At 45.2% G+C, this 16,267-nt stretch overlaps 1 protein-coding gene across 7 annotated transcripts in view; it reads right to left on the reverse strand.

Moving 5' to 3' along the window:
* LPAR1 (lysophosphatidic acid receptor 1) overlaps positions 1-16,267 on the reverse strand; it is a 200,094-nt gene that overhangs the window by 118,960 nt on the left and 64,867 nt on the right. The window contains exon 1 of one of the 7 annotated variants that reach the window (XM_032860841.1): positions 12,207-12,237. The exons of 1 other annotated variant lie outside the window; for it this stretch is intronic. The gene's annotated coding sequence lies outside the window, so the exon portion shown is untranslated. Of the gene's footprint in view, positions 1-9,813; positions 9,889-11,192; positions 11,519-11,584; positions 11,616-12,206; positions 12,238-16,267 lie in introns of those variants that run through there. 5 more of the 7 variants (XM_032860842.1, XM_032860836.1, XM_032860844.1 and 2 more) reach the window with 5 other exon arrangements.

Consider the following 16,267-nt stretch of genomic DNA (forward strand, 5'->3'; position numbering starts at 1 on the left):
AGCAGAAAGCATAATAATAGATTGAACCACACAAAACCTGCCATTTTCGTAGGTCAGGAGCCACCAACTATCATCAAGTTCACATGACAACCTATCAACAATGAAAATAGTAAAAGCGAACACGTTCAGTGTGCCAAACATTTTTAAATTATTAATGCAGGATTTGTGTGTGTGTGTTTGTGTGTTGTTTCTTTACAAATAGAAATCTGTAGGCTTAAAGACATTATGTAATTTATGTAAGCCCAAATGACTAAATATTGGTGGGGAAAGGCAAGCTACTACTTCGTACTCAAGCCATGGTATCTTTCATAACAAAGAGGAAAAAAGTTAAGGGTAAGAGTTAGGTTCAAACATGTTGGTTGTAACAATAAACATAAAAACCAAACATTTCCTTTAAGAGGTATGTTAAAACAAAATCCAACTAAATGTTCATAGGCAAAAATATATTAAATAAAATGACACTGAAAGTTTAAAATCAGAAAGGATGAGTGAAGTCTTTTCACACAAAGACAAAAAGCAGATTGGTAATATATTAATATAAAATAATCCTCTGTGTATTTGGAGAATAGTAGTCCCAAATGCACAGAGGATTATTTTTTATTAAAAAACACTTCATAAAGGCCCAATAGGAATTTTTATTTAATATTATGCTAACACACAGAAAGTGCTATCAAGAAATAGACAAAAGCCCATTTGTAGAGACTAAAGGCCCATTATCCGTCTATGATAACTCCAGTACAGAACCAGGGCATAGAAAATATGAATAATATTACAATGGCTAAATTAATAAACCTATCTGTACTTGTCACAGAGAGAAAATACTGCATTTTCCAAGCATCACAAAACCCTCAGCTGACCAGAAAGAGAAACTGTACAAAACTCATTTAGTTACATGATAAAAGACGTTTATGCCAAAGTTTACATGTATACAATAAAGCAATGATTGGCCACGTCATATTGAGTCACCAGTAGCATTCCTGATGAAGTCAGGTATTAGCAAGAATGTTTACTAATGGCATGTGTACTTAGGACACAACACGCCTGTATTGTTTTACATTTTCACAGCGTTTTTCTGAGCACAAAACAGAATTTAAGCTAGGTCCGTTAAAAATATTGCTACTTTCAGACTGAAAAATTCCTCCTCCCTCAATGACAGGCAAAATTAGCAAAAATACTGCTGATAATGCAAAATTACTGCAAATGAAGTACTATATGTCAAAAAAGCCAAAACTGATCAATCCCCACCCTTATACAATTTCATCATTTAAAACAAATGACCTAATTTCAACTCAAGAAGTGAGACTCAGACTTTTTGCTTATTTTCCTAATTTTTTTCCAATCAAATCATCCCTTCCTTTTCTCTATCAAGGTCTCTTCTCCTCTTCACACCTTCACCTCTCAGTTTCACTTAACTCATCTTTCCAGCCTCAGTATAAACACCACTTTCTCCAAGAAACTCTTCCCACCCTCCCAAAGCTGGTCTCCCTGCTATACTCTTCCAGGACACCCTGCTTTTCTCAATCATTCCAATCACACTGGGGGTTACTTGTTCAAGGCTGCCTCCTTCCCTAGACTGTAAATCCCAAGCAGTCAAGACCATACGTTATGGACTATATAACATGCTCAGTATATTAATTTTGAATTTTAAAAATGTCCGTTCAAAAGACTTTCTTCAGAAAATCTGAGTTCTACTATGTGCCAGGTACTGTACTAAGCATTGGGAACAGAGCAGTAAGAAAGAAAAATTTTTAAAAACTACTTTCCCTCACTTAAGAAGTCAAAAGACAATACAGTGGAGAAAAAAAAAAATATCAGGCATGTCGATAAATGGGAAAGGTCATACAATTTTAAATGAAGTCATCAGGGCAGGCTGCACTAAGAAGGTGGCATTTGAGTGGAGACCTGAAAATGGAAAGAGAGCAAGCATAGAGATACCAGGGAACAGAGAACTGCTGGCAGAAGCCACAGTCCACCGTGTAGTTAAGCTCGCCCACGGAGACGACGGAGAAGGCGGCTGGGGCTCTGGGAACACCAGCACCTGAAGATGGCCGAGAAGCCAAGCAAGCAGAGATGGGAAATAATGAAACCTGTTACATATTAAACATTGTGACTACCAGGTTGTCACTGGAAATTAAACATGATTTTAATGGCATGTGTACTTAGGACACAACACGGGATGCTACCGACTATTCGGGAAGATCAGATATTCAAAAAACTGCCAGAAATTATCCCAAAATGGAAGGAGGAAGTTATTCTTGAGGGACAGCACTATGGCTGAGTCTCCTGTACTTTCCAGATTCTAAAAGCAGCACGTACTGTTTTTACTATCAAATGGAAAGGAGTGTAATTTTAAAGATTTATTTATTTATTTATTTGATGGACAGAGATCACAAATAAGCAGAGAGACAGACAGAGAGAGAGAGAGAGGGGGAAGCAGGCTCCCCGCCAAGAAGAGAGCCCGATGTGGGGCTCAATCCCAGGACCCTGGAATCATGACCCAAGCCGAAGGCAGAGGTTGTAACCCACGGAGCCACTCAGGCGCCCCAGGAGTATAATTTTAAAGAATCATAACAGCCTAGACAGAAGAACAACTAAGAACAGATTTGTCCTTGTCCTAGCTCACATGCAGGAAACCATGCCAATATAATTACACAAAATGGAAATACACTGTTAATTAGAAAAGTGTTTTTTTTTTTTTCTTGACCAAGTAAATAGCAAAGTTGTACTGTGTCCTATTTTTACCTTAATCAGCCAATGGAAGCTTACATGTACTAGACCAGATTTTATAAATCCCCACGACAAACCTGTTGGGGTTTCTACACCTGGTCTTTTGGCTAGGGGGAGTTTCCGGAGTTTCGCTGAGTTTCTCAGCTTGTCTTCTATTGTAGCAATGACTGTAATAGCACTTTCACTGCTCTGAGTCCCACGGTAAATTAAAAGTATATTTTGCAATTCCTCTCAGCACCCAAACTATCACTGGTGTTCTAGTTAGTTTCAGAGTTGTCTTTTCCTTTGCCAAAATGAATTGTTTTGGGAGCTTTCATGCACCCAAAGGGACATCGAGCTAGGACTTCTTCCTCTGTATGATCCCAGGACTGCCTCATCAAGAGAAGCCGCCGTGAGTGCCCAGGGAATGTGTGATATAGCCTGTAAGACTATTTCAATCACCTGCTAGAAAGAAAAACAGTCTGAAGAATCAAAATACATCTTGTCCTTGTTAAAACACCAAGTATGGGGTGCCTGAGTGGCTCAGTGGGTTAAGCCTCTGCCTTCAGCTCAGGTCATGATCCCAGGGTCCTAGGATCAAGCCCAGCATTGGGTTCCCTGCTCAGCAGGGAGCCTGTTTCTCCCTCTGCCTGCTGCTCTGCCTACTTCTGGTCTCTCTTGCTCTGTCAAATAAAAATATTTTTTTTAAAAACCACCAAGAATATTGAGGGTGAGGGTCCTTTCACAATGTATGCGTACATCCAATCATCACATTGTACACTTTAAATATCTTAACATTTTCTGTCAATTATACCTCCATAAAGCTGGGGGAGGGCATTTTGTATATTGAAAAAAAACATGAGTATATATACCACTCTTCTCACTCTAAAAGTGCTCTTCGGCTTATCCCATAAATTTCACTGGCATTTACTCTGACATATAACAATTTCTCCCCAATACTGCCAAGCTCTGACTTCTCTGCCAAGCTTCAAACTCACATTCCAGCTCCCAGCTGAAAATCTTTGCCTAAAACCGACATGCCTCACTGGAAGAATTCTTATACTGTCACGTCCCCTCTGCTAACGGCTTCGACAAGCCTTTTTTTTTTTTTTTTTGGCCCCCAGTGACTTTGCCCCCTTCTGTGGGCACTGCAAGATTGACGCAAAGCAAACCATCATTATGCCACAAACCCTAACCAGTCACTCACACGAAGTCCCTGGGCCTTCTACGCTTCCATGTGGAATGAGCTGCTCAGCCAGCCTGTGCGCAGAGGCCAGAATTCTGCTGCAAATCCTTCCTCTCCTCCAAGGCAGAGTTGTTCTCTCTATCCTCAGGCGCTCAGATAGCACGTGGTTTAAACCTCAGCTTCAAGGATTCATCATTGTCGGCCTGATCTTGGGCATTTGTTTTCACGGTTCTCCATCTTTATGAGCTACTTGAGAGCAGGGACCATACTTCCTGGGTGTATTTTTTTTTAATTATTATTATTATCATTTTTTACTTGAGTGTCCTAAGCCAAGCATGAGGACTTAACCATGGAAGTGCTCCAGGACCAGGATTTCAGCCACACGAAGCTGAATGGACGAGGTCTCAGAGAAAGTGACAAGGGAACCAGATTCTGCTGAATTTGGAAGTCAGTTGTCCTGCCCTAGCCTTTGAATTTTTAGGTCTCTGTGTGGACGCCAAGGACAGCAAGCAGTTCTGTATGGAACTACAATAGAATACTGAATACAGAATGGATGCCTCGTTTTCTTGACGGGACAATAACCCCTCTTCCAACAAATCAGAGCCCAAGATGGCGAAGCAGTTCCTTCACAAAAGGAATTCTGTCTCAGCCGGGAGTCTCCTTAGCAAGAGCCCACCACCCTCGCCGTCTGATTACTGATTTCGAAGAGGGTCCTCGCGTAATACCGGCACCATGAAACCTGTCGCGGATAAGGAGCTCCACCAGTCTTCTCTGGGGGCATGCTCGCTGGGCCTACCACAAACTTCTTGTTTTCCTCCTAACAAAAGGTTCACAGATGCCAGAGTCGTGCTCCCCAAGGCCCCTCCTCCCCTCACCGGACACTCAGATGAAGCAGAGTCTTGTGAGAATAACATTCTTTGCAATGCTATTTGTTGTCTCGGTGGTCACGCAGCTGGAAATAGTTTTCTTGCTCCCTGTTCCTAACAGCCAGACGTCCGTCTCTGACAGAAGCCTCACGGAGTGACACCGGACTGCGCCAGCTCAGGAAAGCCTCACGTGCTCCTGGGACTTCAAGCATCTGAGCCCTGGCAACAGCCTTCATGACAAACAGAGGAAGGGGCGAGCGGGTGCACCCAGACACACAGACACTTGGGTATCTATAAACAGACCTGCACGCACACACAGAAATATCTACACACACGACAAGTTTGTAGATCTGTACGAGCAGAAGCACAAGTGTGGAAGGCCGTGCGACCAACTGTTGACAAAGAAGGTACATCGTGTGCTTAAGGTTAAAGGGGCTGAGGGAGGTTATTGTGTTTACTTTAGACACATCTATACTGTTTGGATCATTACAAAATCCACATCTTTTTATCAATGGATGCAGCTACCTTCTTTTGGTTAGAACATTTTCTGCTGTGTTCACTCCCTCTGGGATGGAAACCAGTGAAATGCATTAACAGCAAAGTTCGGAGATAGTGTGGCCTCAAAAGAACTCTCACTCTCCAGTGAACACTAGATCTGGATTATTCTAGTAAAGCATAAACTGAAAATAGAAACTTAAACACACATTGGGTCAAAATTGATATCTAAAATGAGAGCGCCTGGGTGGCTCATTCCGTTAAGCCTCTGCCTTTGGCTCAGGTCACAGTCTCAGGGTCCTGGGATCCAGCCCCGTGTCAGGCTCCCTGCTCAACGTGGAAGTCTGCTTCTCCCTCTGCCCTCTCTCTTGCTCATGCTTGCGCTCCTTCTCTCTCTCAAATGAGTAAAATCTTTAAAACAATAAAATAAAAATATCCAAAATGAGATGGAAGCAAGTCAAGGTTACGGGTAAGACACAGCTGCATCTGGCTCTACAACGGACACAAACAGGTAAATCTCAGCAAAACATTTCAAGTTTGTAAGTTGACAATGAGAATACCAGGCTCTGTGTCCTCCTGTTTACGAGGGAAAGGCTAACTTACCTGGAGCCACCGTGACTCAAATGGAAGAATAATTCCACAATCATGCTCCATATTTGAAGCATTTCAAAAGAACGTCCATTAAAACAGTATGACAGAATGAGAACTCCCTGAAAAGGAACCTTACACATCTTGTTTTCTTCTGTGTCCCAGTATATGTCAGGTGTGCAACCAATATCCACTGACTTTGGAACAAATAAATGAACAAATGAAAGATTAAGGAACAAGTAAATGAAAACTAGAATTAGCAAGCAGATAATGTCAGGTCTTATTCCCATTGTACAGATGTAAAAAGAGAGAAACATTGACTTAGTGCAATAATAGCAAATCTATTTGCTACAAACACAGAGCCTTTTGATTACCTCTATCTTGATCCCTTTTTTCTCTTTTAGGTTCCTTGATTTCTCTCCTAGGGTCCTTCAAAATCCTGATCTTTCAGCAGCCTTCACTGACCCTGACCACCACCACCACCACCACGCCCCTGAAGGTCAGGTGTCCCTGCTTGGTGCTCCCATACTGCCTGGCACTCATCTCCCTCCTCACACGTGCTGCACTGAATCACTTGTTACACGGAATCTGTTAACATGTCTGTACCTCCTGGAGGACTCCCAGCACCGACCACCTAGCACAATGCTTATTACACAGCAGGCAGTCACTTCAGTGCTGCTAGAGTTAGGGAGAACTGGTCTCCTCTGCCCCTGAATTATTTCTCCTTCCAAAGAGCCAGGAATATTCTGCCGTTAGGGCAGAATTTCAGGATGAAGGCAGTTTACAGGCTGGTCAAGGAGAACCACTTAAACAGACAAAGAAAACCGAGGATGACAGATTTACATGAAATCAAATCTAGTCCATTGTTTTGATATTTAAGGAAATGGATAAAGGGAAACTTGCTACAAAGAAGTGGTTCACAGGAGCACCCTCGTAAGCATAGGCACCTATGATGGCTGTAATGAACAAAATTCCCTTCAACGGTTTCAACCTGGGAAATCCCACCCCCAGAGAGAGCCACGACCAGGTGTTATGGGTCAAACTTTCTTTTTCTCTTTTAGAGAAACAGGCTGGTTTTGAAATTCTTTTCCCTTATCTCCATATTAAATACAACAAACACAGCCTGCTCTAGCTCATTCACGCTTATACATGTTTGTTTTAGCACTAAAGTTAAGAGTCTGCCCTGTCATTCTAGCACTTTTTCAAAAACGGTACTACAAAAATAAAAAAAAATAACCTAGATCCATGCACACAGTACAACAGTCCTCTTTCATTTCTGAAAGAAATTTGTGTTTTACATGAACGTCAAGGTTCATGTTTCTATAGCAGCAATCGGGTGACAGGAGCTAACATCAAAGTGGTAGGACAATCTTCTTTGCCCATCTCCGGAAGTCAGTAACGACAATGCTACGGTGAAATCATACTAACCTGCAGGAAAAAAATGTCAGGGCATTTAAATAAAATCACAATCACCACCATCCTCTCTTACTTCCCTCCCTAGAAACTGAAGAAACAAAGTATCCTTCTAAGAAACAGAGTATACAACCCTGGGCTCCTTCAAGTTAACTAATTAAACACACCAAAGCCTGGTTCCCTTGTAAAAGATAAAACTGGTGGGAGGATCCTTCTTCATTCAAATGGTTTCCAGAAGATAGTAAAAAAACAGCTGACCTAATCTCCTTTTATTAAGGCTCTTGGGTACCCCAGCATCTCCAGATTCAAGGCATTAGAAGACTTAGCCAGACTAGCTCCCACCTGTGACATACAGCCGAAAAGCCACCCACTCCTACCTGTGACATGGAGGCACTGTGGGAGGAGAAGAAACAGACTGGCCAGAAAGAGATTCTTCCTATCTGAGAGGTTATGAACTAGACACCGTAGCTCTGGAGATTTAGGGAGGAAAAAAAAAACAAAAACAGTAGGGAAAAAAAATTATTGGAAAGGAGATTCTTAAAGAAGTATTCATCTATACCCTGAAGCTACTTCTATTGGAATTATGTTTAAAGGATTTTCAGGGTTGGGTCTAGCCCTCACTGCAGTCCCCAAAGTATTGCTCTCTCCCACCTCCTCCCTGGATCCTTTCCTCCTCCCCTTTACAAGGCCATTAGCCCCATTTCGAAACTAATAATAATTCTTTCTCTTCTGCACGACAAATATCCAACCGCTGTGGTTAAACACTATGTATAAGATAAACAGGGTCAAGAATGCTGGTTGCCATCAGAGTCATGTTTAAATTAGCATTAACTAGCAGGCCCTTTCCTAAACAAAACAAAATGCTTTCTTGGTCAGCTCTGGGCCTGGAGAGTGATTTTAACTCACACGCTCAAAAGGCCTCGCAAGCATCATTAATTTCTGCTCAATGAAATTTCTCGAAAGACCGCTATTGGTTTGGGAGGACTGTGGAGGAAGAGACTACGTATCATTTATTCTATCATTTTTATATAATCTGGATGAGCTGGCAGCAGTGCCCAAAAAATCACTAGCCATGAGTTACAATGAAAAGTAAAGGAATCAAAGCTCAGTCCTTTCACATATTTCACCTCTCACGACGCCCCAATAGGCGTCACCATTGTCTTTTAGCATTTTGGGGGTTAACGCCTAGTCCTTCCCAACCCCACATAGCGCAACTTCTTAAAATAACATCCAAGGTCCCCCCTAATTTACCGCCTGGTCCCTTTCCAGCCTTCAATACCCCAGACTCCAACTAGATCTTCGTTCTCCACCATTCATCTTTTCAGAGATGCATCCATTTAAGGATCCTTCAAGGCCCTTCTGTGAAGTCTTCCCCAGAGTAAGAAGTTCATTTTACATTCCAGAGCATGCCAAGGGTTCTTGGGTTCTACAACTGCCACCTAGTTATGCAAACCAGCTACTATGTTAGCTGCATGTTTCCCCTCTGCACTGCCGCTCCTTCTAAAGCCTCCTTTTTAGCATCTTTGTGTCTCTCTCTGTAGGAGGAATTCAGTAACTGCTTATTCTATTACAATCTTCTCCTTTTTTCCCAACCTTCTAAGGCATCTGTAATAGTTCCCCACGTGATATTTTAAGTAATAACACAAAAGGGATGGAGGGAGGGGGCAGGATATGTAAAAACAAGAAACCAAATAGTATGATGCTGAGTTAACAAGGCGAGAGCAAACTTTGAGACTTTAAACCAAGAGCTTATGTTCCCAGTTTTATTACATCACACTTCACTTTTAAAATAAATCATGTTCAAGTGTGTATGCATATGGGTACAAAAAAAAAAGAACCCCTAAAAAAAGACCAGCCACACATTAAGCACAGACATTAAAATCCTGACCTTAAACTAAATTTTAACTGTTATTTGTTGAACACTTGGAGCTTCCCACTGAAAATGATACAGTGTATTCTGCCCAGAGTGCAACTTTCCTTACTAAGCATTTGAAATAAGATTCTTGGCCCTAAAAATCACAAACTTAAAGACTAAATGTCATTATGCAGCAAAAAAACTTAGCAAGTGAGAGCTTCACTTTCTTTGAATTTCCCAGTCTAACAGAGCAGATTCAATAAGGCCTTGAAAAATCTATGGTATAATTTTTTTTTAATGAAATTTCTGTTTGGTAAATATTAGCTTCAAACAAAAATAGAAGTTTCCAAACACAAGTTGTTGAAAGAGCTGCCCTTCCCATCTCTGTATTTTTCCCCATCTTTCACAGGGATACTGAGGTCCACGGCACTGGGCAGCTGCGAGCCTGAGACAGTGGGGCAAATGGGAAGCTGGTCAGCTCCCGCGACAGAGACTACCCTCACATCACATCACTTTTAAGGCTGAACAAGTTCACTCACTGTAAGAGAATAATGGGAGACTGAGGGGGTGTGGGGGAGTATTACTGATGCCGTTGTGGAGGAGGAAAGAAAAAACAGAGGAAAATCAACCCCCCTAGGTCAAGGTTCTACCTCTACCCACCCCTCCAGGCATCTCTTACAGCAGGTTTTTTTTTTTTTTTCTACCTTTCATCCTGTTGCTCTCTCACTTCCCTTCTGGAATAACCCATTCACACTTTACTCTCTTCGTATTGTTCCAGCAAAGGATAACCAGCCGCCAGGCTCTAATTACTTGGGGGAGCTGGAAAGAACAGCGAAGATCATTAAATCCATCCATTTTCCAGATGAGTACCAGGAGGTGAAGGAAAAGCTGACCTGACTGGCTGAGGCGGCACCACTAGGGGACGTGGTGAGCATACAGGCTCAGATTAGGACAACCCACTCTTCCCGCCTGGCCCTGCCTTCAGCCGGTCCCTTCCCCCTAGCACTACCTCTTTCCCTAATTATTCCGCTTCTTTATCCTCAAATTAAACAGCGTGAAGTAAAACACAGACTTAACACACTTAACAGCGCTAATCGTTATTCACAGTTTTGCATTCGAGGCAAATTTGCTCACTCCTACCAGATTTAGAGAACCGAGGACAGAAACAACTAGATGGTACAGTGTGTGTGAGAGAGAAACAGACAGAATGCAATTTAGCTCAGTCCAAACCATCAGAACGTCAGTATACACCCTTTTCCTTCAGGCCTACTCTTCTATTTGACAAGGGAATCGCTTCTTAGAATTTAAAAGGTTTCCCAGTACAGTCTCCCTTTAACCAGAATCGTAGGCTTTAAATCACAGACCTCTGGCTTCACAGTTATGCTTAACGCTGGGCAAACAACACTTATGCAAATAAGTGAAAAACACGGACTGTTAGAGCCTGAAGGAATAGAAGATTTTATCCTAATAACGGCAGTTACAATTTTCCGATATTCAGGTTTGCAAATGTGCACCTATGCCACTGGGAATCGGTGCAACTTTAACAAGGGAGCACTCTCTGAAAACCCACATTTACGAAAAATCCAGAGATTTCAACAAACAAGAAAAGAAAGAGAAGTGGCGACAGAGAGCAACAATCTCGGGCCCCAGACTGAAGGCAGCAACAAGTCCTGGATGCCGTCATGCCTCACACACCAAAGGCCAAATGGCAGCAAAGAAAAAAACAAGAATAAAATTTAAATCCATTCATAACAAACTAGTCCTACACAAACCAAACGAGCCTGTCGGTTTCAAAACCACCAACTCTAAGCCAGGTCCCTCCCTTGCCTTCAATTTCCCAGTTACTTGCTGAGCGTGTTTGTTAGGCGGCTGCACAGAAACTAAGTTGAAAGTCCGCAGCTGGAGAGAGACTAAGGAGTCGCCCGAGAGAAGCAAGTGGTGCGGGAGCTCCGCGCTGCGGGGCGCAGGGTATCCCGGCGATCCTCGTCCACCCCGACCCGGCTTTGGGGTAATTTCGAGCCCTCCACCCCCTGCAAGCCTTCTCGCGCTCCCACCCAGACCCAGGTAACCCGAGGCCACCTACGTGTCACTTGGGCGGGTCCGGGACGCAAACGCGGCACCAAGCGCGGGCCCCGGGGCGCACGGACCTGGCCGGTGGGGGGGCACGAAAGGGCCGGCGGCCCGGGCGGCTGCGGCAACTTCCCTCCCGGGACTCGGTCAACTGGTTGGCGGCGGAGGCCAGGAGAGCCTCGCCTCCCACAGGCCAGCTCGCAAGCGCGCACGCCCACCCACAGCCGACCCAGGCGAGCGCGCGCGCGCGCACACACACTTACACTCGCTCGCACACTTGCACGCACAGCCACAAAGCCTGTCTGCCCCGGGACACTGCGAGCCGGGCGCGCCGTGCGGCGGCGCAGGCGACGCGGCGGCCACTGGCTCCGCGCCCTGTCCCCCGCCCCGCGCCCGCCCCTTTACCTGCGCCCGCCGCTGGCCCCCGGGCTGGCCCCCCGCGGCGCGCTCGCTCCCCGCCGCCCGCACCCGGCCCTCCGCCCGCCCCCTCGGCGGTCGCCCGGAACGGGGCCGCCCCCTGCGCCCACCCCCCGGGGAAGCCGGGGAGGGCTCCGCGGCGCCGGCGCCCAGGCCGCCCAAGATCCGGGCAGCGCTCCGCCGCGGACGGAGCAGTCGCATCCGGAGGAGCGCCAGCCGCCGCTGGGGCCGCCTGCTCGCGCTTTGGCGCGCGGGCCGGGGCGGCGGGGGAGGGGGCGCCGAGGCCGCGGCGGGGACGCCAGCCTCCTTTCTTCCTCCGCCTTCTTTCTTTTCTGCCGGCTCCACGTAGCACCAGTCAGCAACTCCCGCACCCCCGACTCCCTCCCCCTGGCCCGCTCCGTCACCTGGCGTGACGCCCCCGGAGCCCCGACCCTCGGCGCGCCCCCTCCCCCATCATGGCGACCTCCGGGCACCGGCCGCTGGGCGCGAGCGGAGGGGCGCCGAAGCCTCCCGTTACGGTCTCACACCCGCCCTCTCCGCAGCCCCCCGTGACCCAAGGTCGGGGAGACCCGCGGCCGCCGGCTCGGATGCTCGCCCCTCCCGCGCTCACCTCAGCGCCCGCCAGCTTGCTGAGCTGGGGCCAGGGCTCCCTCGCACCGCGCGTTTTCATTTTGTCGCTCTCCTCTTCCCCCTCGAAAAGCGCTGGAAAACATCGCGGGCCCGCAAAACCCCTGAAGTCTGGGCCTCTCTCGTAGTTCAGCTTCTCAACTTTGCAGAGGACACGAAGTTTCTCCCTGCACAGCCTGTAACCCGAGGCTGCAAAGAGCCGAGAGTCGACTTTTCGGGCTAGAAAGGTGCACGCGTTTCTGTGTCTGAGTTTTCCGCTGACTCGATCTGCAGACCACAGCCAGTGGGACTGGGCTCCCCTAGATCTCCGGAGCCGGGATTACACGCTTCTCTTCCGCTTTCCCAAACTTTCAGTGCAAACTACCAGTTGCAGGCGAGTGATTAAGGGCGGGGAATGCACACCTGGAGGTGTGGGCGGGAGCGGCGCCGGACTGAGGCCTGGGGATCGAGCTCTGGAAGGTGGCAGCCGCAGGGGATCGCCCTGGTCCTGTGTCAACACCCGCTCCCTGGGGAGCTTTCCAGCCGCGCCACCCCCCACCCACCTCCCGCTTCCCACCCTTAGCTTCCCAGGATTTCCGCAGTTGGGGCACTTCTCTGCCTCTCGCTCCGCTGCCCAAGTCGCCACGCCTCAGAAGTAGCTGTTTGGGAGTAAAAGCTGAGGGCTCTCTCGCCTGAAAGGACACATAAGAGACCGGGACAGCGGTGTGGCGTGGGGACTCGCTCGGCGGGACGGTAACTGCGTCGGAGGAAGAAACGCAGAACGGAGATGGGGGGCTGCACTGGTGGGAGTCGCTCGGTACTCTTCGGCTTTCCGAAGGGAGAGGCCCCTTTAAACCGCAGTGGGCGGGGAGGGGAAGACTTCTCAGAAGGGATGGAAACTTTTCTAGATAAAAGTGAGGTGTGCTTCTGCTAGGACCTGACCCGCTCCTGCCCGCGGCTGCTTAGAACTTGACCGTGTTGGCCTGTGGTTTTCACAGGATGCGCAGGGCTAAGACCTGTCCGCTACTCAGTTACTACCTAAAGCGGTTTCTTTTAAAAAAAAAATAATCTTTCAGGAGCGCCTGGGTGGCTCAGTGGGGTTAAAGTCTCTGCCTTCGTCTGAGGTCATGATCCCAGAGTGCTGGGATCGAGCCCCGCATCGGGCTCTCTGCTCAGGAGGGAGCCTGCTTCCTCCTCTCTCTCTGCCTGCCTCTCTGCCTACTTGTGATCTCACTCTCTGTCAAATAAATAAAATATTTTTTAAAATAAAAAATAATCTTTCAAATCCTTCTTTCAAAATATGTATGTGTATATACATATATGTGTATATGTGTGTATACATATATGTGTATACATATGTATATGTGTGTATACATATGTGTGTGTGTATTTTTTTTTTTTAAAGAACTCTCTACACCTCATTTGAGGCTTGAACCTACAACCGGGAGATGGAGACCCAGGCTATATGGACTGAGCCAGCCAAGTGCCCCTTTCTTAAAAAACCATACATTCCACTTTCTCTCCTTTCCTACCAAATTTATGGTTTATTTTACAATAATCCACTTAGAATGTGAAAAATTAGAAATGGTAATACATGCATGGTGCCAATATGTCCATTACAGTATAGAAATGCATGTACACACTCTTATTTCAAATGATGAGAGGCATTGATCTTATACTCAAAAAATATGTTGGACAAATAGGACCATATCCACTATAAAGTCTAAGTATGATACAATGTATATATTGCTAAGAAGAAAAGAATATATGCTGAAAGGGTTTTGTTTTCAACCATAGCTCTACACAACTCAGAAAATCACTTAGCTAATTTTCTTTTTTTTTCCAAAGATTTTATTTATTTGACAGAGATCACAAGTAGGCAGAGAGTCACACAGAGAGAGAGAGAGGAGGAAGCAGGCTCCCCGCCGAGCAGAGAGCCCGATTTGGGTCTCAATCCCAGGATCCTGAGATCATGACCTGAGCCGAAGGCAGAGGCTTAACCCACTGAGCCACCCAGGCGCCCCACACTTAGCTAATTTTCATGTCTCCTGATTACACACTCCTTATTTACCTCTAGGTTTCTCAATGCCAAAACTTTACTATCTAAAAAGAATATTCTACATTTTATTTAAAATAGTAAAAGTATGATATTAATTTTATCAATAAGCATTATAGATTAATTTAAACAAGTATTTCAATGTTTAGCCCCTCCTCATAAGTCAAAGTGTAAATGAGTTTCTTGTTTACCACAGCCCTTGAATATTTTTGAATACACTGATTGTCCCTTACCATCTTAAGGAATATTGCTGCTTGTGTTTTGATTATATATTAACTGCCTTAATATATAACTGCCTACTCTGTTGTCCTAACATCCAATGGGGAGTTCTACCCACATAAGACATATATGTATTCAAGAGTTCTAAGTTATCTGCTGCACAATACTTTATTTCCTCTTTATTTGGTCTACTGGGGCCTAAAATGAAATGGAGGGCAAAATTCAAGGTTAGCCTGGACAGACTTGTCTCTCTGACAAGTGTAGACCTGTCTGAATAAGACCGCTCTGCAATCAGCTTTAGAACAGTAACTTTCAAGTCGAATGTAAGCTGTATGCCCAGTGTAAAAGGGAGTGAGAAAATGAAATCCAAAACAGAATTCAGCTCAGCACAGAGATTAATTCATCAAAACTAGTACTGTGTTCCAAATAAGCCAGTTTTCTCCTCTGTAAAATGGGATAATAATACCAGCATAGTCTATTTTACTGGATTCTGAGTCGTCTTTATCAAAGTAAGGTAATAGATTTGAACAGTCTTCTTAAAACAGTGAATGTCTTCAATATTGAAACACTGATGCTTCAATAGAGGTGAAGGATACTGTGATACACTTTCTTCAGTGCTTTTACCTGCCTGTGGCCCTCTTGTCCTTCAGGTCATTCTCTCTCCTGGATAGTCATCCAAACACTTTCTGCTCTAACCCTTCTCTCTTATCCTCTGCCAAGCAGTGTTTCTCTAGATCTGTTTCTTCAAGTGACTTCGGCAGAGCCGAAGACTCAAAGACAGCTGGTACTGTCAAATGTGAGAAAAAACTATTTTCAGCAAAATGAAGATAATTTTAATGAGTATTTCAAGTACATTTTACACTATTATCTCAAAGGATACTACAGACTTTGTTGGATTACTAATGTTATCTAGCTAGGGGTCCAAGAGTTAAAACTGACGAAGCATTTAGCATGGAAAAATGGGCTGTGACTGCGTTAGGCTCTATCATTTGTTCAGAAAAGGACTGCTGGTCTTGCCAGTTCTTGGGTGGCCTCCCCATGTTCCCTTTCGTCTGGCAAAAAATCTTTGAAATTTTCTACGAGAGTAATCAAAACTATCAACAGAAAGATCTGTTGGAAACTTTCCCTCTGGTCTGGTAATGTAGAGACTGGTGCAAAAAATATATTTCGGCGAAACAATACCCTGAGAGAACACAGCCTGCTGGGAAAGTTCTTCAGGTGCCTCTGGGGCATAGGTTTCTTCCTTCTTTAAATGGGGCATTTGTGCTGCTCTGGTGTTTTCCCTTTGGCCAGAAAGAAATCATTCTCCTTAGGAAACCGTTCTATTTTAAAAGGCCAGCGGCAGAGGTGGGTGAGGCAGCCCAATTTAGTTTTGTTGTTGTTGTTGTTGTTTTGTTTTTCTAAAAATGCTCTTGAGGGTAGAAGTAGCATAGGGAGACTTCAGGAATGGGGAGGAGAAGTTGGGGTTGTGTGCACAGCAGCCATGTGGGAGGGCAATGAAATGGAAACCCTCAATGGCGTGCCTCTGTGCTCACCTGCTTCTCATCACACATTTCTGACCAAAAAATCTAGCTTGTCTGCAGCAGATCAAGGACTAGCAATTCCTTTCCTATCATCTTCCTTAGCCAAGTGAAAAGACTTTGATAGAAAACAAATGGAGGGAAAAGAAAAAAAAGAAAATGAAGATCAAAAAACATGTGTCACGTGTATAATTTGAGTTAATAAGACACCTATACACAAAGGAACCACAGAAAGGGTCATAAAACAAAAATCAAACAAAAATAGCTAAA

Source organism: Lontra canadensis, unplaced genomic scaffold (assembly GCF_010015895.1).
Source record: "Lontra canadensis isolate GAN:19392208 unplaced genomic scaffold, GSC_riverotter_1.0 scaffold19, whole genome shotgun sequence".
NCBI lineage: Eukaryota > Metazoa > Chordata > Mammalia > Carnivora > Mustelidae > Lontra > Lontra canadensis.